General features: G+C 51.1%; 6 non-coding genes across 6 annotated transcripts; 5 read left to right on the top strand and 1 right to left on the bottom strand.

Moving 5' to 3' along the window:
* Positions 1 to 559: 559 nt before the first annotated feature.
* Positions 560 to 634, bottom strand: Trnas-uga (transfer RNA serine (anticodon UGA)). The gene has a single exon. It is a non-coding gene; the product is annotated as a tRNA-Ser (tRNA).
* A 5,239-nt stretch (positions 635 to 5,873) lies between these two features.
* On the top strand, positions 5,874 to 5,948 carry Trnal-caa (transfer RNA leucine (anticodon CAA)). Its single transcript has one exon. It is a non-coding gene; the product is annotated as a tRNA-Leu (tRNA).
* Positions 5,949 to 7,072: 1,124 nt separating this feature from the next.
* Trnal-caa (transfer RNA leucine (anticodon CAA)) lies at positions 7,073 to 7,147 on the top strand. Its single transcript has one exon. It is a non-coding gene; the product is annotated as a tRNA-Leu (tRNA).
* Positions 7,148 to 8,871: 1,724 nt separating this feature from the next.
* On the top strand, positions 8,872 to 8,946 carry Trnal-caa (transfer RNA leucine (anticodon CAA)). Its single transcript has one exon. It is a non-coding gene; the product is annotated as a tRNA-Leu (tRNA).
* A 4,423-nt stretch (positions 8,947 to 13,369) lies between these two features.
* On the top strand, positions 13,370 to 13,444 carry Trnal-caa (transfer RNA leucine (anticodon CAA)). The gene has a single exon. It is a non-coding gene; the product is annotated as a tRNA-Leu (tRNA).
* Positions 13,445 to 15,169: 1,725 nt separating this feature from the next.
* Trnal-caa (transfer RNA leucine (anticodon CAA)) lies at positions 15,170 to 15,244 on the top strand. The gene has a single exon. It is a non-coding gene; the product is annotated as a tRNA-Leu (tRNA).
* Positions 15,245 to 18,769: the final 3,525 nt, after the last annotated feature.

Raw genomic sequence — 18,769 nt, 5'->3', positions numbered from 1 at the left:
TGACTCCACATGTGCATCGGAAACTACTACTGGTCTTCCAGGGAACGATCAAATCGTAGACTGTTTGAGACATTACTCCCATGGGGGAAAGTGCGCAATGTGACCGTTGTATTCAATCCCGATGCAATTTCGGTGTTTCATCAACAGTCTGATAGTCCACAGATTACAGAATGCCCCCAGATGTGCATCGGAAACTACCACTGGTCTTCCAGGGAACGATCAAAGCGTAGACTGAAACTTCCTGGTAGATTAAAACTGTGTGCCCGACCGAGACTCGAACTCGGGACCTTTGCCTTTCGCGGGCAAGTGCTCTACCAACTGAGCTACCGAAGCACGACTCACGACCGGTACTCACAGCTTTACTTCTGCCAGTATCTGCCTCCTACCTTCCAAACTTTACAGAAACTCTTCTGCGAACCATGCAGAACTAGCACTTCTGAAAGAAAGGATATTGCGGAGACATGGCTTAGCCACAGCCTAGGGGATGTTTCCAGAATGAGATTTCCACTCTGCAGCGGAGTGTGCGCTGATATGAAACTTCCTGGCAGATTAAAACTGTGTGCCCGACCGAGACTCGAACTCGGGACCTTTGCCTTTCACGGGCAAGTGCTCTACCAACTGAGCTACCGAAGCACGACTCACGACCGGTACTCACAGCTTTACTTCTGCCAGTATCCGCCTCCTACCTTCCAAACATTACAGAAGCTCTTCTGCGAACCATGCAGAACTAGCACTTCTGAAAGAAAGGATATTGCGGAGACATGGCTTAGCCACAGCCTAGGGGATGTTTCCAGAATGAGATTTCCACTCTGCAGCGGAGTGTGCGCTGATATGAAACTTCCTGGCAGATTAAAACTGTGTGCCCGACCGAGACTCGAACTCGGGACCTTTGCCTTTCGCGGGCAAGTGCTCTACCAACTGAGCTACCGAAGCACGACTCACGACCGGTACTCACAGCTTTACTTCTGCCAGTATCCGCCTCCTACCTTCCAAACTTTACAGAAGCTCTTCTGCGAACCATGCACAACTAGCACTTCTGAAAGAAAGGATATTGCGGAGACATGGCTTAGCCACAGCCTAGGGGATGTTTCCAGAATGAGATTTCCACTCTGCAGCGGAGTGTGCGCTGATATGAAACTTCCTGGCAGATTAAAACTGTGTGCCCGACCGAGACTCGAACTCGGGACCTTTGCCTTTCGCGGGCAAGTGCTCTACCAACTGAGCTACCGAAGCACGACTCACGACCGGTACTCACAGCTTTACTTCTGCCAGTATCCGCCTCCTACCTTCCAAACTTCACAGAAGCTCTTCTGCGAACCATGCAGAACTAGCACTTCTGAAAGAAAGGATATTGCGGAGACATGGCTTAGCTTGGTGCTTCGGTAGCTCAGTTGGTAGAGCACTTGCCCGCGAAAGGCAAAGGTCCCGAGTTCGAGTCTCGGTCGGGCACACAGTTTTAATCTGCCAGGTAGTTTCATATCAGCGCACACTCCGCTGCAGAGGGGAAATCTCATTCTGGAAACATCCCCTAGGCTGTGGCTAAGCCATGTCTCCGCAATATCCTTTCTTTCAGAAGTGCTAGTTCTGCATGGTTCGCAGAAGAGCTTCTGTAAAGTTTGGAAGGTAGGAGGCGGATACTGGCAGAAGTAAAGCTGTGAGTACCGGTCGTGAGTCGTGCTTCGGTAGCTCAGTTGGTAGAGCACTTGCCCGTGAAAGGCAAAGGTCCCGAGTTCTAGTCTCTGTCGGGCACACAGTTTTAATCTGCCAGGAAGTTTCATATCAGCGCACACTCCGCTGCAGAGTGGAAATCTCATTCTGGAAACATCCCCTAGGCTGTGGCTAAGCCATGTCTCCGCAATATCCTTTCTTTCAGAAGTGCTTGTTCTGCATGGTTCGCAGAAGAGCTTCTGTAAAGTTTGGAAGGTAGGAGGCGGATACTGGCAGAAGTAAAGCTGTGTGTACCGGTCGTGAGTCGTGCTTCGGTAGCTCAGTTGGTAGAGCACTTGCCCGCGAAAGGCAAAGGTCCCGAGTTCGAGTCTCGGTCGGGCACACAGTTTTAATCTGCCAGGAAGTTTCATATCAGCGCACACTCCGCTGCAGAGTGGAAATCTCATTCTGGAAACATCCCCTAGGCTGTGGCTAAGCCATGTCTCCGCAATATCCTTTCTTTCAGAAGTGCTAGTTCTGCATGGTTCGCAGAAGAGCTTCTGTAAAGTTTGGAAGGTAGGAGGCGGATACTGGCAGAAGTAAAGCTGTGAGTACCGGTCGTGAGTCGTGCTTCGGTAGCTCAGTTGGTAGAGCACTTGCCCGCGAAAGGCAAAGGTCCCGAGTTCGAGTCCCGGTCGGGCACACAGTTTTAATCTGCCAGGAAGTTTCATATCAGCGCACACTCCGCTGCAGAGTGGAAATCTCATTCTGGAAACATCCCCTAGGCTGTGGCTAAGCCATGTCTCCGCAATATCCTTTGTTTCAGAAGTGCTAGTTCTGCATGGTTCGCAGAAGAGCTTCTGTAATGTTTGGAAGGTAGGAGGCGGATACTGGCAGAAGTAAAGCTGTGAGTACCGGTCGTGAGTCGTGCTTCGGTAGCTCAGTTGGTAGAGCACTTGCCCGCGAAAGGCAAAGGTCCCGAGTTCGAGTCTCGGTCGGGCACACAGTTTTAATCTGCCAGGAAGTTTCATATCAGCGCACACTCCGCTGCAGAGTGGAAATCTCATTCTGGAAACATCCCCTAGGCTGTGGCTAAGCCATGTCTCCGCAATATCCTTTCTTTCAGAAGTGCTAGTTCTGCATGGTTCGCAGAAGAGCTTCTGTAAAGTTTGGAAGGTAGGAGGCGGATACTGGCAGAAGTAAAGCTGTGAGTACCGGTCGTGAGTCGTGCTTCGGTAGCTCAGTTGGTAGAGCACTTGCCCACGAAAGGCAAAGGTCCCGAGTTCGAGTCTCGGTCGGGCACACAGTTTTAATCTGCCAGGAAGTTTCATATCAGCGCACACTCCGCTGCAGAGTGAAAATCTCATTCTGGAAACATCCCCTAGGCTGTGGCTAAGCCATGTCTCCGCAATATCCTTTCTTTCAGAAGTGCTAGTTCTGCATGGTTCGCAGAAGAGCTTCTGTAAAGTTTGGAAGGTAGGAGGCGGATACTGGCAGAAGTAAAGCTGTGAGTACCGGTCGTGAGTCGTGCTTCGGTAGCTCAGTTGGTAGAGCACTTGCCCGCGAAAGGCAAAGGTCCCGAGTTCGAGTCTCGGTCGGGCACACAGTTTTAATCTGCCAGGAAGTTTCATATCAGCGCACACTCCGCTGCAGAGTGGAAATCTCATTCTGGAAACATCCCGTAGGCTGTGGCTAAGCCATGTCTCAGCAATATCCTTTCTTTCAGAAGTGCTAGTTCTGCGTGGTTCGCAGAAGAGCTTCTGTAAAGTTTGGAAGGTAGGAGGCGGATACTGGCAGAAGTAAAGCTGTGAGTACCGGTCGTGAGTCGTGCTTCGGTAGCTCAGTTGGTAGAGCACTTGCCCGCGAAAGGCAAAGGTCCCGAGTTCGAGTCTCGGTCGGGCACACAGTTTTAATCTGCCAGGAAGTTTCATATCAGCGCACACTCCGCTGCAGAGTGGAAATCTCATTCTGGAAACATCCCCTAGGCTGTGGCTAAGCCATGTCTCCGCAATATCCTTTCTTTCAGAAGTGCTAGTTCTGCATGGTTCGCAGAAGAGCTTCTGTAAAGTTTGGAAGGTAGGAGGCGGATACTGGCAGAAGTAAAGCTGTGAGTACCGGTCGTGAGTCGTGCTTCGGTAGCTCAGTTGGTAGAGCACTTGCCCGCGAAAGGCAAAGGTCCCGAGTTCGAGTCTCGGTCGGGCACACAGTTTTAATCTGCCAGGAAGTTTCATATCAGCGCACACTCCGCTGCAGAGTGGAAATCTCATTCTGGAAACATCCCTAGGCTGTGGCTAAGCCATGTCTCCGCAATATCCTTTCTTTCAGAAGTGCTAGTTCTGCATGGTTCGCAGAAGAGCTTCTGTAAAGTTTGGAAGGTAGGAGGCGGATACTGGCAGAAGTAAAGCTGTGAGTACCGGTCGTGAGTCGTGCTTCGGTAGCTCAGTTGGTAGAGCACTTGCCCGCGAAAGGCAAAGGTCCCGAGTTCGAGTCTCGGTCGGGCACACAGTTTTAATCTGCCAGGAAGTTTCATATCAGCGCACACTCCGCTGCAGAGTGGAAATCTCATTCTGGAAACATCCCTAGGCTGTGGCTAAGCCATGTCTCCGCAATATCCTTTCTTTCAGAAGTGCTAGTTCTGCATGGTTCGCAGAAGAGCTTCTGTAAAGTTTGGAAGGTAGGAGGCGGATACTGGCAGAAGTAAAGCTGTGAGTACCGGTCGTGAGTCGTGCTTCGGTAGCTCAGTTGGTAGAGCACTTGCCCGCGAAAGGCAAAGGTCCCGAGTTCGAGTCTCGGTCGGGCACACAGTTTTAATCTGCCAGGAAGTTTCATATCAGCGCACACTCCGCTGCAGAGTGGAAATCTCATTCTGGAAACATCCCCTAGGCTGTGGCTAAGCCATGTCTCCGCAATATCCTTTGTTTCAGAAGTGCTAGTTCTGCATGGTTCGCAGAAGAGCTTCTGTAATGTTTGGAAGGTAGGAGGCGGATACTGGCAGAAGTAAAGCTGTGAGTACCGGTCGTGAGTCGTGCTTCGGTAGCTCAGTTGGTAGAGCACTTGCCCGCGAAAGGCAAAGGTCCCGAGTTCGAGTCTCGGTCGGGCACACAGTTTTAATCTGCCAGGAAGTTTCATATCAGCGCACACTCCGCTGCAGAGTGGAAATCTCATTCTGGAAACATCCCCTAGGCTGTGGCTAAGCCATGTCTCCGCAATATCCTTTCTTTCAGAAGTGCTAGTTCTGCATGGTTCGCAGAAGAGCTTCTGTAAAGTTTGGAAGGTAGGAGGCGGATACTGGCAGAAGTAAAGCTGGGAGTACCGGTCGTGAGTCGTGCTTCGGTAGCTCAGTTGGTAGAGCTCTTGCCCACGAAAGGCAAAGGTCCCGAGTTCGAGTCTCGGTCGGGCACACAGTTTTAATCTGCCAGGAAGTTTCATATCAGCGCACACTCCGCTGCAGAGTGAAAATCTCATTCTGGAAACATCCCCTAGGCTGTGGCTAAGCCATGTCTCCGCAATATCCTTTCTTTCAGAAGTGCTAGTTCTGCATGGTTCGCAGAAGAGCTTCTGTAAAGTTTGGAAGGTAGGAGGCGGATACTGGCAGAAGTAAAGCTGTGAGTACCGGTCGTGAGTCGTGCTTCGGTAGCTCAGTTGGTAGAGCACTTGCCCGCGAAAGGCAAAGGTCCCGAGTTCGAGTCTCGGTCGGGCACACAGTTTTAATCTGCCAGGAAGTTTCATATCAGCGCACACTCCGCTGCAGAGTGGAAATCTCATTCTGGAAACATCCCCTAGGCTGTGGCTAAGCCATGTCTCAGCAATATCCTTTCTTTCAGAAGTGCTAGTTCTGCGTGGTTCGCAGAAGAGCTTCTGTAAAGTTTGGAAGGTAGGAGGCGGATACTGGCAGAAGTAAAGCTGTGAGTACCGGTCGTGAGTCGTGCTTCGGTAGCTCAGTTGGTAGAGCACTTGCCCGCGAAAGGCAAAGGTCCCGAGTTCGAGTCTCGGTCGGGCACACAGTTTTAATCTGCCAGGAAGTTTCATATCAGCGCACACTCCGCTGCAGAGTGGAAATCTCATTCTGGAAACATCCCCTAGGCTGTGGCTAAGCCATGTCTCCGCAATATCCTTTCTTTCAGAAGTGCTAGTTGTGCATGGTTCGCAGAAGAGCTTCTGTAAAGTTTGGAAGGTAGGAGGCGGATACTGGCAGAAGTAAAGCTGTGAGTACCGGTCGTGAGTCGTGCTTCGGTAGCTCAGTTGGTAGAGCACTTGCCCGCAAAAGGCAAAGGTCCCGAGTTCGAGTCTCGGTCGGGCACACAGTTTTAATCTGCCAGGAAGTTTCATATCAGCGCACACTCCGCTGCAGAGTGGAAATCTCATTCTGGAAACATCCCCTAGGCTGTGGCTAAGCCATGTCTCCGCAATATCCTTTCTTTCAGAAGTGCTAGTTCTGCATGGTTCGCAGAAGAGCTTCTGTAAAGTTTGGAAGGTAGGAGGCGGATACTGGCAGAAGTAAAGCTGTGAGTACCGGTCGTGAGTCGTGCTTCGGTAGCTCAGTTGGTAGAGCACTTGCCCGCGAAAGGCAAAGGTCCCGAGTTCGAGTCTCGGTCGGGCACACAGTTTTAATCTGCCAGGAAGTTTCATATCAGCGCACACTCCGCTGCAGAGTGGAAATCTCATTCTGGAAACATCCCTAGGCTGTGGCTAAGCCATGTCTCCGCAATATCCTTTCTTTCAGAAGTGCTAGTTCTGCATGGTTCGCAGAAGAGCTTCTGTAAAGTTTGGAAGGTAGGAGGCGGATACTGGCAGAAGTAAAGCTGTGAGTACCGGTCGTGAGTCGTGCTTCGGTAGCTCAGTTGGTAGAGCACTTGCCCGCGAAAGGCAAAGGTCCCGAGTTCGAGTCTCGGTCGGGCACACAGTTTTAATCTGCCAGGAAGTTTCATATCAGCGCACACTCCGCTGCAGAGTGGAAATCTCATTCTGGAAACATCCCCTAGGCTGTGGCTAAGCCATGTCTCCGCAATATCCTTTCTTTCAGAAGTGCTAGTTCTGCATGTTTCGCAGAAGAGCTTCTGTAAAGTTTGGAAGGTAGGAGGCGGATACTGGCAGAAGTAAAGCTGTGAGTACCGGTCGTGAGTCGTGCTTCGGTAGCTCAGTTGGTAGAGCACTTGCCCGCGAAAGGCAAAGGTCCCGAGTTCGAGTCTCGGTCGGGCACACAGTTTTAATCTGCCAGGAAGTTTCATATCAGCGCACACTCCGCTGCAGAGTGGAAATCTCATTCTGGAAACATCCCCTAGGCTGTGGCTAAGCCATGTCTCCGCAATATCCTTTCTTTCAGAAGTGCTAGTTGTGCATGGTTCGCAGAAGAGCTTCTGTAAAGTTTGGAAGGTAGGAGGCGGATACTGGCAGAAGTAAAGCTGTGAGTACCGGTCGTGAGTCGTGCTTCGGTAGCTCAGTTGGTAGAGCACTTGCCCGCAAAAGGCAAAGGTCCCGAGTTCGAGTCTCGGTCGGGCACACAGTTTTAATCTGCCAGGAAGTTTCATATCAGCGCACACTCCGCTGCAGAGTGGAAATCTCATTCTGGAAACATCCCCTAGGCTGTGGCTAAGCCATGTCTCCGCAATATCCTTTCTTTCAGAAGTGCTAGTTCTGCATGGTTCGCAGAAGAGCTTCTGTAAAGTTTGGAAGGTAGGAGGCGGATACTGGCAGAAGTAAAGCTGTGAGTACCGGTCGTGAGTCGTGCTTCGGTAGCTCAGTTGGTAGAGCACTTGCCCGCGAAAGGCAAAGGTCCCGAGTTCGAGTCTCGGTCGGGCACACAGTTTTAATCTGCCAGGAAGTTTCATATCAGCGCACACTCCACTGCAGAGTGGAAATCTCATTCTGGAAACATCCCTAGGCTGTGGCTAAGCCATGTCTCCCCAATATCCTTTCTTTCAGAAGTGCTAGTTCTGCATGGTTCGCAGAAGAGCTTCTGTAAAGTTTGGAAGGTAGGAGGCGGATACTGGCAGAAGTAAAGCTGTGAGTACCGGTCGTGAGTCGTGCTTCGGTAGCTCAGTTGGTAGAGCACTTGCCCGCGAAAGGCAAAGGTCCCGAGTTCGAGTCTCGGTCGGGCACACAGTTTTAATCTGCCAGGAAGTTTCATATCAGCGCACACTCCGCTGCAGAGTGGAAATCTCATTCTGGAAACATCCCCTAGGCTGTGGCTAAGCCATGTCTCCGCAATATCCTTTCTTTCAGAAGTGCTAGTTCTGCATGTTTCGCAGAAGAGCTTCTGTAAAGTTTGGAAGGTAGGAGGCGGATACTGGCAGAAGTAAAGCTGTGAGTACCGGTCGTGAGTCGTGCTTCGGTAGCTCAGTTGGTAGAGCACTTGCCCGCGAAAGGCAAAGGTCCCGAGTTCGAGTCTCGGTCGGGCACACAGTTTTAATCTGCCAGGAAGTTTCATATCAGCGCACACTCCGCTGCAGAGTGGAAATCTCATTCTGGAAACATCCCCTAGGCTGTGGCTAAGCCATGTCTCCGCAATATCCTTTCTTTCAGAAGTGCTAGTTGTGCATGGTTCGCAGAAGAGCTTCTGTAAAGTTTGGAAGGTAGGAGGCGGATACTGGCAGAAGTAAAGCTGTGAGTACCGGTCGTGAGTCGTGCTTCGGTAGCTCAGTTGGTAGAGCACTTGCCCGCGAAAGGCAAAGGTCCCGAGTTCGAGTCTCGGTCGGGCACACAGTTTTAATCTGCCAGGAAGTTTCATATCAGCGCACACTCCGCTGCAGAGTGGAAATCTCATTCTGGAAACATCCCCTAGGCTGTGGCTAAGCCATGTCTCCGCAATATCCTTTCTTTCAGAAGTGCTAGTTCTGCATGGTTCGCAGAAGAGCTTCTGTAAAGTTTGGAAGGTAGGAGGCGGATACTGGCAGAAGTAAAGCTGTGAGTACCGGTCGTGAGTCGTGCTTCGGTAGCTCAGTTGGTAGAGCACTTGCCCACGAAAGGCAAAGGTCCCGAGTTCGAGTCTCGGTCGGGCACGCAGTTTTAATCTGCCAGGAAGTTTCATATCAGCGCACACTCCGCTGCAGAGTGGAAATCTCATTCTGGAAACATCCCCTAGGCTGTGGCTAAGCCATGTCTCCGCAATATCCTTTCTTTCAGAAGTGATAGTTCTGCATGGTTCGCAGAAGAGCTTCTGTAAAGTTTGGAAGGTAGGAGGCGGATACTGGCAGAAGTAAAGCTGTGAGTACCGGTCGTGAGTCGTGCTTCGGTAGCTCAGTTGGTAGAGCACTTGCCCACAAAAGGCAAAGGTCCCGAGTTCGAGTCTCGGTCGGGCACACAGTTTTAATCTGCCAGGAAGTTTCATATCAGCGCACACTCCGCTGCAGAGTGGAAATCTCATTCTGGAAACATCCCCTAGGCTGTGGCTAAGCCATGTCTCCGCAATATCCTTTCTTTCAGAAGTGCTAGTTCTGCATGGTTCGCAGAAGTGCTTCTGTAAAGTTTGGAAGGTAGGAGGCGGATACTGGCAGAAGTAAAGCTGTGAGTACCGGTCGTGAGTCGTGCTTCCGTAGCTCAGTTGGTAGAGCACTTGCCCGCGAAAGGCAAAGGTCCCGAGTTCGAGTCTCGGTCGGGCACACAGTTTTAATCTGCCAGGAAGTTTCATATCAGCGCACACTCCGCTGCAGAGTGGAAATCTCATTCTGGAAACATCCCCTAGGCTGTGGCTAAGCCATGTCTCAGCAATATCCTTTCTTTCAGAAGTGCTAGTTCTGCATGGTTCGCAGAAGAGCTTCTGTAAAGTTTGGAAGGTAGGAGGCGGATACTGGCAGAAGTAAAGCTGTGAGTACTGGTCGTGAGTCGTGCTTCGGTAGCTCAGTTGGTAGAGCACTTGCCCGCGAAAGGCAAAGGTCCCGAGTTCGAGTCTCGGTCGGGCACACAGTTTTAATCTGCCAGGAAGTTTCATATCAGCGCACACTCCGCTGCAGAGTGGAAATCTCATTCTGGAAACATCCCCTAGGCTGTGGCTAAGCCATGTCTCCGCAATATCCTTTCTTTCAGAAGTGCTAGTTCTGCATGGTTCGCAGAAGAGCTTCTGTAAAGTTTGGAAGGTAGGAGGCGGATACTGGTAGAAGTATAGCTGTGAGTACCGGTTGTGAGTCGTGCTTCGGTAGCTCAGTTGGTAGAGCACTTGCCCGCGAAAGGCAAAGGTCCCGAGTTCGAGTCTCGGTCGGGCACACAGTTTTAATCTGCCAGGAAGTTTCATATCAGCGCACACTCCGCTGCAGAGTGGAAATCTCATTCTGGAAACATCCCTAGGCTGTGGCTAAGCCATGTCTCCGCAATATCCTTTCTTTCAGAAGTGCTAGTTCTGCATGGTTCGCAGAAGAGCTTCTGTAAAGTTTGGAAGGTAGGAGGCGGATACTGGCAGAAGTAAAGCTGTGAGTACCGGTCGTGAGTCGTGCTTCGGTAGCTCAGTTGGTAGAGCACTTGCCCGCGAAAGGCAAAGGTCCCGAGTTCGAGTCTCGGTCGGGCACACAGTTTTAATCTGCCAGGAAGTTTCATATCAGCGCACACTCCGCTGCAGAGTGGAAATCTCATTCTGGAAACATCCCCTAGGCTGTGGCTAAGCCATGTCTCCGCAATATCCTTTCTTTCAGTAGTGCTAGTTCTGCATGGTTCGCAGAAGAGCTTCTGTAAAGTTTGGAAGGTAAGAGGCGGATACTGGCAGAAGTAAAGCTGTGAGTACCGGTCGTGAGTCGTGCTTCGGTAGCTCAGTTGGTAGAGCACTAGCCCGCGAAAGGCAAAGGTCCCGAGTTCGAGTCTCGGTCGGGCACACAGTTTTAATCTGCCAGGAAGTTTCATATCAGCGCACACTTCGCTGCAGAGTGGAAATCTCATTCTGGAAACATCCCTAGGCTGTGGCTAAGCCATGTCTCCGCAATATCCTTTCTTTCAGAAGTGCTAGTTCTGCATGGTTCGCCGAAGAGCTTCTGTAAAGTTTGGAAGGTAGGAGGCGGATACTGGCAAAAGTAAAGCTGTGAGTACCGGTCGTGAGTCGTGCTTCGGTAGCTCAGTTGGTAGAGCACTTGCCCGCGAAAGGCAAAGGTCCCGAGTTCGAGTCTCGGTCGGGCACACAGTTTTAATCTGCCAGGAAGTTTCATATCAGCGCACACTCCGCTGCAGAGTGGAAATCTCATTCTGGAATCATCCCCTAGGCTGTGGCTAAGCCATGTCTCCGCAATATCCTTTCTTTCAGAAGTGCTAGTTCTGCATGGTTCGCAGAAGAGCTTCTGTAAAGTTTGGAAGGTAGGAGGCGGATACTGGCAGAAGTAAAGCTGTGAGTACCGGTCGTGAGTCGTGCTTCGGTAGCTCAGTTGGTAGAGCACTTTCCCGCGAAAGGCAAAGGTCCCGAGTTCGAGTCTCGGTCGGGCACACAGTTTTAATCTGCCAGGAAGTTTCATATCAGCGCACACTCCGCTGCAGAGTGGAAATCTCATTCTGGAAACATCCCCTAGGCTGTGGCTAAGCCATGTCTCCGCAATATCCTTTCTTTCAGAAGTGCTAGTTGTGCATGGTTCGCAGAAGAGCTTCTGTAAAGTTTGGAAGGTAGGAGGCGGATACTGGCAGAAGTAAAGCTGTGAGTACCGGTCGTGAGTCGTGCTTCGGTAGCTCAGTTGGTAGAGCACTTGCCCGCGAAAGGCAAAGGTCCCGAGTTCGAGTCTCGGTCGGGCACACAGTTTTAATCTGCCAGGAAGTTTCATATCAGCGCACACTCCGCTGCAGAGTGGAAATCTCATTCTGGAAACATCCCCTAGGCTGTGGCTAAGCCATGTCTCCGCAATATCCTTTCTTTCAGAAGTGCTAGTTCTGCATGGTTCGCAGAAGAGCTTCTGTAAAGTTTGGAAGGTAGGAGGCGGATACTGGCAGAAGTAAAGCTGTGAGTACCGGTCGTGAGTCGTGCTTCGGTAGCTCAGTTGGTAGAGCACTTGCCCACGAAAGGCAAAGGTCCCGAGTTCGAGTCTCGGTCGGGCACGCAGTTTTAATCTGCCAGGAAGTTTCATATCAGCGCACACTCCGCTGCAGAGTGGAAATCTCATTCTGGAAACATCCCCTAGGCTGTGGCTAAGCCATGTCTCCGCAATATCCTTTCTTTCAGAAGTGCTAGTTCTGCATGGTTCGCAGAAGAGCTTCTGTAAAGTTTGGAAGGTAGGAGGCGGATACTGGCAGAAGTAAAGCTGTGAGTACCGGTCGTGAGTCGTGCTTCGGTAGCTCAGTTGGTAGAGCACTTGCCCGCGAAAGGCAAAGGTCCCGAGTTCGAGTCTCGGTCGGGCACACAGTTTTAATCTGCCAGGAAGTTTCATATCAGCGCACACTCCGCTGCAGAGTGGAAATCTCATTCTGGAAACATCCCCTAGGCTGTGGCTAAGCCATGTCTCCGCAATATCCTTTCTTTCAGAAGTGCTAGTTCTGCATGGTTCGCAGAAGAGCTTCTGTAAAGTTTGGAATGTAGGAGGCGGATACTGGCAGAAGTAAAGCTGTGTGTACCGGTCGTGAGTCGTGCTTCGGTAGCTCAGTTGGTAGAGCACTTGCCCGCGAAAGGCAAATGTCCTGAGTTCGAGTCTCGGTCGGGCACACAGTTTTAATCTGCCAGGAAGTTTCATATCAGCGCACACTCCGCTGCAGAGTGGAAATCTCATTCTGGAAACATCCCCTAGGCTGTGGCTAAGCCATGTCTCCGCAATATCCTTTCTTTCAGAAGTGCTAGTTCTGCATGGTTCGCAGAAGAGCTTCTGTAAAGTTTGGAAGGTAGGAGGCGGATACTGGCAGAAGTAAAGCTGTGAGTACCGGTCGTGAGTCGTGCTTCGGTAGCTCAGTTGGTAGAGCACTTGCCCGCGAAAGGCAAAGGTCCCGAGTTCGAGTCTCGGTCGGGCACACAGTTTTAATCTGCCAGGAAGTTTCATATCAGCGCACACTCCGCTGCAGAGTGGAAATCTCATTCTGGAAACATCCCCTAGGCTGTGGCTAAGCCATGTCTCCGCAATATCCTTTCTTTCAGAAGTGCTAGTTCTGCATGGTTCGCAGAAGAGCTTCTGTAAAGTTTGGAAGGTAGGAGGCGGATACTGGCAGAAGTAAAGCTGTGAGTACCGGTCGTGAGTCGTGCTTCGGTAGCTCAGTTGGTAGAGCACTTGTCCGCGAAAGGCAAAGGTCCCGAGTTCGAGTCTCGGTCGGGCACACAGTTTTAATCTGCCAGGAAGTTTCATATCAGCGCACACTCCGCTGCAGAGTGGAAATCTCATTCTGGAAACATCCCCTAGGCTGTGGCTAAGCCATGTCTCCGCAATATCCTTTCTTTCAGAAGTGCTAGTTCTGCATGGTTCGCAGAAGAGCTTCTGTAAAGTTTGGAAGGTAGGAGGCGGATACTGGCAGAAGTAAAGCTGTGAGTACCGGTCGTGAGTCGTGCTTCGGTAGCTCAGTTGGTAGAGCACTTGCCCGCGAAAGGCAAAGGTCCCGAGTTCGAGTCTCGGTCGGGCACACAGTTTTAATCTGCCAGGAAGTTTCATATCAGCGCACACTCCGCTGCAGAGTGGAAATCTCATTCTGGAAACATCCCCTAGGCTGTGGCTAAGCCATGTCTCCGCAATATCCTTTCTTTCAGAAGTGCTAGTTCTGCATGGTTCGCAGAAGAGCTTCTGTAAAGTTTGGAAGGTAGGAGGCGGATACTGGCAGAAGTAAAGCTGTGAGTACCGGTCGTGAGTCGTGCTTCGGTAGCTCAGTTGGTAGAGCACTTGCCCGCAAAAGGCAAAGGTCCCGAGTTCGAGTCTCGGTCGGGCACACAGTTTTAATCTGCCAGGAAGTTTCATATCAGCGCACACTCCGCTGCAGAGTGGAAATCTCATTCTGGAAACATCCCCTAGGCTGTGGCTAAGCCATGTCTCCGCAATATCCTTTCTTTCAGAAGTGCTAGTTCTGCATGGTTCGCAGAAGAGCTTCTGTAAAGTTTGGAAGGTAGGAGGCGGATACTGGCAGAAGTAAAGCTGTGAGTACCGGTCGTGAGTCGTGCTTCGGTAGCTCAGTTGGTAGAGCACTTGCCCGCGAAAGGCAAAGGTCCCGAGTTCGAGTCTCGGTCGGGCACACAGTTTTAATCTGCCAGGAAGTTTCATATCAGCGCACACTCCGCTGCAGAGTGGAAATCTCATTCTGGAAACATCCCCTAGGCTGTGGCTAAGCCATGTCTCCGCAATATCCTTTCTTTCAGAAGTGCTAGTTCTGCATGGTTCGCAGAAGAGCTTCTGTAAAGTTTGGAAGGTAGGAGGCGGATACTGGCAGAAGTAAAGCTGTGAGTACCGGTCGTGAGTCGTGCTTCGGTAGCTCAGTTGGTAGAGCACTTGCCCGCGAAAGGCAAAGGTCCCGAGTTCGAGTCTCGGTCGGGCACACAGTTTTAATCTGCCAGGAAGTTTCATATCAGCGCACACTCCGCTGCAGAGTGGAAATCTCATTCTGGAAACATCCCCTAGGCTGTGGCTAAGCCATGTCTCCGCAATATCCTTTCTTTCAGAAGTGCTAGTTGTGCATGGTTCGCAGAAGAGCTTCTGTAAAGTTTGGAAGGTAGGAGGCGGATACTGGCAGAAGTAAAGCTGTGAGTACCGGTCGTGAGTCGTGCTTCGGTAGCTCAGTTGGTAGAGCACTTGTCCGCGAAAGGCAAAGGTCCCGAGTTCGAGTCTCGGTCGGGCACACAGTTTTAATCTGCCAGGAAGTTTCATATCAGCGCACACTCCGCTGCAGAGCGGAAATCTCATTCTGGAAACATCCCCTAGGCTGTGGCTAAGCCATGTCTCCGCAATATCCTTTCTTTCAGAAGTGCTAGTTCTGCATGGTTCGCAGAAGAGCTTCTGTAAAGTTTGGAAGGTAGGAGGCGGATACTGGCAGAAGTAAAGCTGTGAGTACCGGTCGTGAGTCGTGCTTCGGTAGCTCAGTTGGTAGAGCACTTGCCCGCGAAAGGCAAAGGTCCCGAGTTCGAGTCTCGGTCGGGCACACAGTTTTAATGTGCCAGGAAGTTTCATATCAGCGCACACTCCGCTGCAGAGTGGAAATCTCATTCTGGAAACATCCCCTAGGCTGTGGCTAAGCCATGTCTCCGCAATATCCTTTCTTTCAGAAGTGCTAGTTCTGCATGGTTCGCAGAAGAGCTTCTGTAAAGTTTGGAAGGTAGGAGGCGGATACTGGCAGAAGTAAAGCTGTGAGTACCGGTGGTGAGTCGTGCTTCGGTAGCTCAGTTGGTAGAGCACTTGACCGCGAAAGGCAAAGGTCCCGAGTTCGAGTCTCGGTCGGGCACACAGTTTTAATCTGCCAGGAAGTTTCATATCAGCGCACACTCCGCTGCAGAGTGGAAATCTCATTCTGGAAACATCCCCTAGGCTGTGGCTAAGCCATGTCTCCGCAATATCCTTTCTTTCAGAAGTGCTAGTTCTGCATGGTTCGCAGAAGAGCTTCTGTAAAGTTTGGAAGGTAGGAGGCGGATACTGGCAGAAGTAAAGCTGTGAGTACCGGTCGTGAGTCGTGCTTCGGTAGCTCAGTTGGTAGAGCACTTGCCCGCAAAAGGCAAAGGTCCCGAGTTCGAGTCTCGGTCGGGCACACAGTTTTAATCTGCCAGGAAGTTTCATATCAGCGCACACTCCGCTGCAGAGTGGAAATCTCATTCTGGAAACATCCCCTAGGCTGTGGCTAAGCCATGTCTCCGCAATATCCTTTCTTTCAGAAGTGCTAGTTCTGCATGGTTCGCAGAAGAGCTTCTGTAAAGTTTGGAAGGTAGGAGGCGGATACTGGCAGAAGTAAAGCTGTGAGTACCGGTCGTGAGTCGTGCTTCGGTAGCTCAGTTGGTAGAGCACTTGCCCGCGAAAGGCAAAGGTCCCGAGTTCGAGTCTCGGTCGGGCACACAGTTTTAATCTGCCAGGAAGTTTCATATCAGCGAACACTCCGCTGCAGAGTGGAAATCTCATTCTGGAAACATCCCCTAGGCTGTGGCTAAGCCATGTCTCCGCAATATCCTTTCTTTCAGAAGTGCTAGTTCTGCATGGTTCGCAGAAGAGCTTCTGTAAAGTTTGGAAGGTAGGAGGCGGATACTGGCAGAAGTAAAGCTGTGAGTACCGGTCGTGAGTCGTGCTTCGGTAGCTCAGTTGGTAGAGCACTTGCCCGCGAAAGGCAAAGGTCCCGAGTTCGAGTCTCGGTCGGGCACACAGTTTTAATCTGCCAGGAAGTTTCATATCAGCGCACACTCCGCTGCAGAGTGGAAATCTCATTCTGGAAACATCCCCTAGGCTGTGGCTAAGCCATGTCTCCGCAATATCCTTTCTTTCAGAAGTGCTAGTTGTGCATGGTTCGCAGAAGAGCTTCTGTAAAGTTTGGAAGGTAGGAGGCGGATACTGGCAGAAGTAAAGCTGTGAGTACCGGTCGTGAGTCGTGCTTCGGTAGCTCAGTTGGTAGAGCACTTGTCCGCGAAAGGCAAAGGTCCCGAGTTCGAGTCTCGGTCGGGCACACAGTTTTAATCTGCCAGGAAGTTTCATATCAGCGCACACTCCGCTGCAGAGTGGAAATCTCTTTCTGGAAACATCCCCTAGGCTGTGGCTAAGCCATGTCTCCGCAATATCCTTTCTTTCAGAAGTGCTAGTTCTGCATGGTTCGCAGAAGAGCTTCTGTAAAGTTTGGAAGGTAGGAGGCGGATACTGGCAGAAGTAAAGCTGTGAGTACCGGTCGTGAGTCGTGCTTCGGTAGCTCAGTTGGTAGAGCACTTGCCCGCGAAAGGCAAAGGTCCCGAGTTCGAGTCTCGGTCGGGCACACAGTTTTAATGTGCCAGGAAGTTTCATATCAGCGCACACTCCGCTGCAGAGTGGAAATCTCATTCTGGAAACATCCCCTAGGCTGTGGCTAAGCCATGTCTCCGCAATATCCTTTCTTTCAGAAGTGCTAGTTCTGCATGGTTCGCAGAAGAGCTTCTGTAAAGTTTGGAAGGTAGGAGGCGGATACTGGCAGAAGTAAAGCTGTGAGTACCGGTGGTGAGTCGTGCTTCGGTAGCTCAGTTGGTAGAGCACTTGACCGCGAAAGGCAAAGGTCCCGAGTTCGAGTCTCGGTCGGGCACACAGTTTTAATCTGCCAGGAAGTTTCATATCAGCGCACACTCCGCTGCAGAGTGGAAATCTCATTCTGGAAACATCCCCTAGGCTGTGGCTAAGCCATGTCTCCGCAATATCCTTTCTTTCAGAAGTGCTAGTTCTGCATGGTTCGCAGAAGAGCTTCTGTAAAGTTTGGAAGGTAGGAGGCGGATACTGGCAGAAGTAAAGCTGTGAGTACCGGTCGTGAGTCGTGCTTCGGTAGCTTAGTTGGTAGAGCACTTGCCCGCGAAAGGCAAAGGTCCCGAGTTCTAGTCTCGGTCGGGCACACAGTTTTAATCTGCCAGGAAGTTTCATATCAGCGCACACTCCGCTGCAGAGTGGAAATCTCATTCTGGAAACATCCCCTAGGCTGTGGCTAAGCCATGTCTCCGCAATATCCTTTCTTTCAGAAGTGCTAGTTCTGCATGGTTCGCAGAAGAGCTTCTGTAAAGTTTGGAAGGTAGGAGGCGGATACTGGCAGAAGTAAAGCTGTGAGTACCGGTGGTGAGTCGTGCTTCGGTAGCTCAGTTGGTAGAGCACTTGCCCGCGAAAGGCAAAGGTCCCGAGTTCGAGTCTCGGTCGGGCACACAGTTTTAATCTGCCAGGAAGTTTCATATCAGCGCACACTCCGCTGCAGAGTGGAAATCTCATTCTGGAAACATCCCCTAGGCTGTGGCTAAGCCATGTCTCCGCAATATCCTTTCTTTCAGAAGTGCTAGTTCTGCATGGTTCGCAGAAGAGCTTCTGTAAAGTTTGGAAGGTAGGAGGCGGATACTGGCAGAAGTAAAGCTGTGAGTACCGGTCGTGAGTCGTGCTTCGGTAGCTCAGTTGGTAGAGCACTTGACCGCAAAAGGCAAAGGACCCGAGTTCGAGTCTCGGTCGGGCACACAGTTTTAATCTGCCAGGAAGTTTCATATCAGCGCACACTGCGCTGCAGAGTGGAAATCTCATTCTGGAAACATCCCCTAGGCTGTGGCTAATTCATGTCTCCGCAATATCCTTTCTTTCAGAAGTGCTAGTTCTGCATGGTTCGCAGAAGAGCTTCTGTAAAGTTTGGAAGGTAGGAGGCGGATACTGGCAGAAGTAAAGCTGTGTGTACCGGTCGTGAGTCGTGCTTCGGTAGCTCAGTTGGTAGAGCACTTGCCCGCGAAAGGCAAAGGTCCCGAGTTCGAGTCTCGGTCGGGCACACAGTTTTAATCTGCCAGGAAGTTTCATATCAGCGCACACTCCGCTGCAGAGTGGAAATCTCATTCTGGAAACATCCCCTAGGCTGAGGCTAAGCCATGTCTCCACAATATCCTTTCTTTCAGAAGTGCTAGTTCTGCATGGTTCGCAGAAGAGCTTCTGTAAAGTTTGGAAGGTAGGAGGCGGATACTGGCAGAAGTAAAGCTGTGAGTACCGGTCGTGAGTCGTGCTTCGGTAGCTCAGTTGGTAGAGCACTTGCCCGCGAAAGGCAAAGGTCCCGAGTTCGAGTCTCGGTCGGGCACACAGTTTTAATCTGCCAGGAAGTTTCATATCAGCGCACACTCCGCTGCAGAGCGGAAATCTCATTCTGGAAACATCCCCTAGGCTGTGGCTAAGCCATGTCTCCGCAATATCCTTTCTTTCAGAAGTGCTAGTTCTGCATGGTTCGCAGAAGAGCTTCTGTAAAGTTTGGAAGGTAGGAGGCGGATACTGGCAGAAGTAAAGCTGTGAGTACCGGTCGTGAGTCGTGCTTCGGTAGCTCAGTTGGTAGAGCACTTGCCCGCGAAAGGCAAAGGTCCCGAGTTCGAGTCTCGGTCGGGCACATAGTTTTAATCTGCCAGGAAGTTTCATATCAGCGCACACTCCGCTGCAGAGTGGAAATCTCATTCTGGAAACATCCCCTAGGCTGTGGCTAAGCCATGTCTCCGCAATATCCTTTCTTTCAGAAGTGCTAGTTCTGCATGGTTCGCAGAAGAGCTTCTGTAAAGTTTGGAAGGTAGGAGGCGGATACTGGCAGAAGTAAAGCTGTGAGTACCGGTCGTGAGTCG

This window comes from Schistocerca gregaria, unplaced genomic scaffold (genome assembly GCF_023897955.1).
Source record: "Schistocerca gregaria isolate iqSchGreg1 unplaced genomic scaffold, iqSchGreg1.2 ptg000333l, whole genome shotgun sequence".
Taxonomy (NCBI): Eukaryota; Metazoa; Arthropoda; class Insecta; order Orthoptera; family Acrididae; genus Schistocerca; species Schistocerca gregaria.
This window is presented reverse-complemented; position numbering and strand designations above follow the sequence as displayed.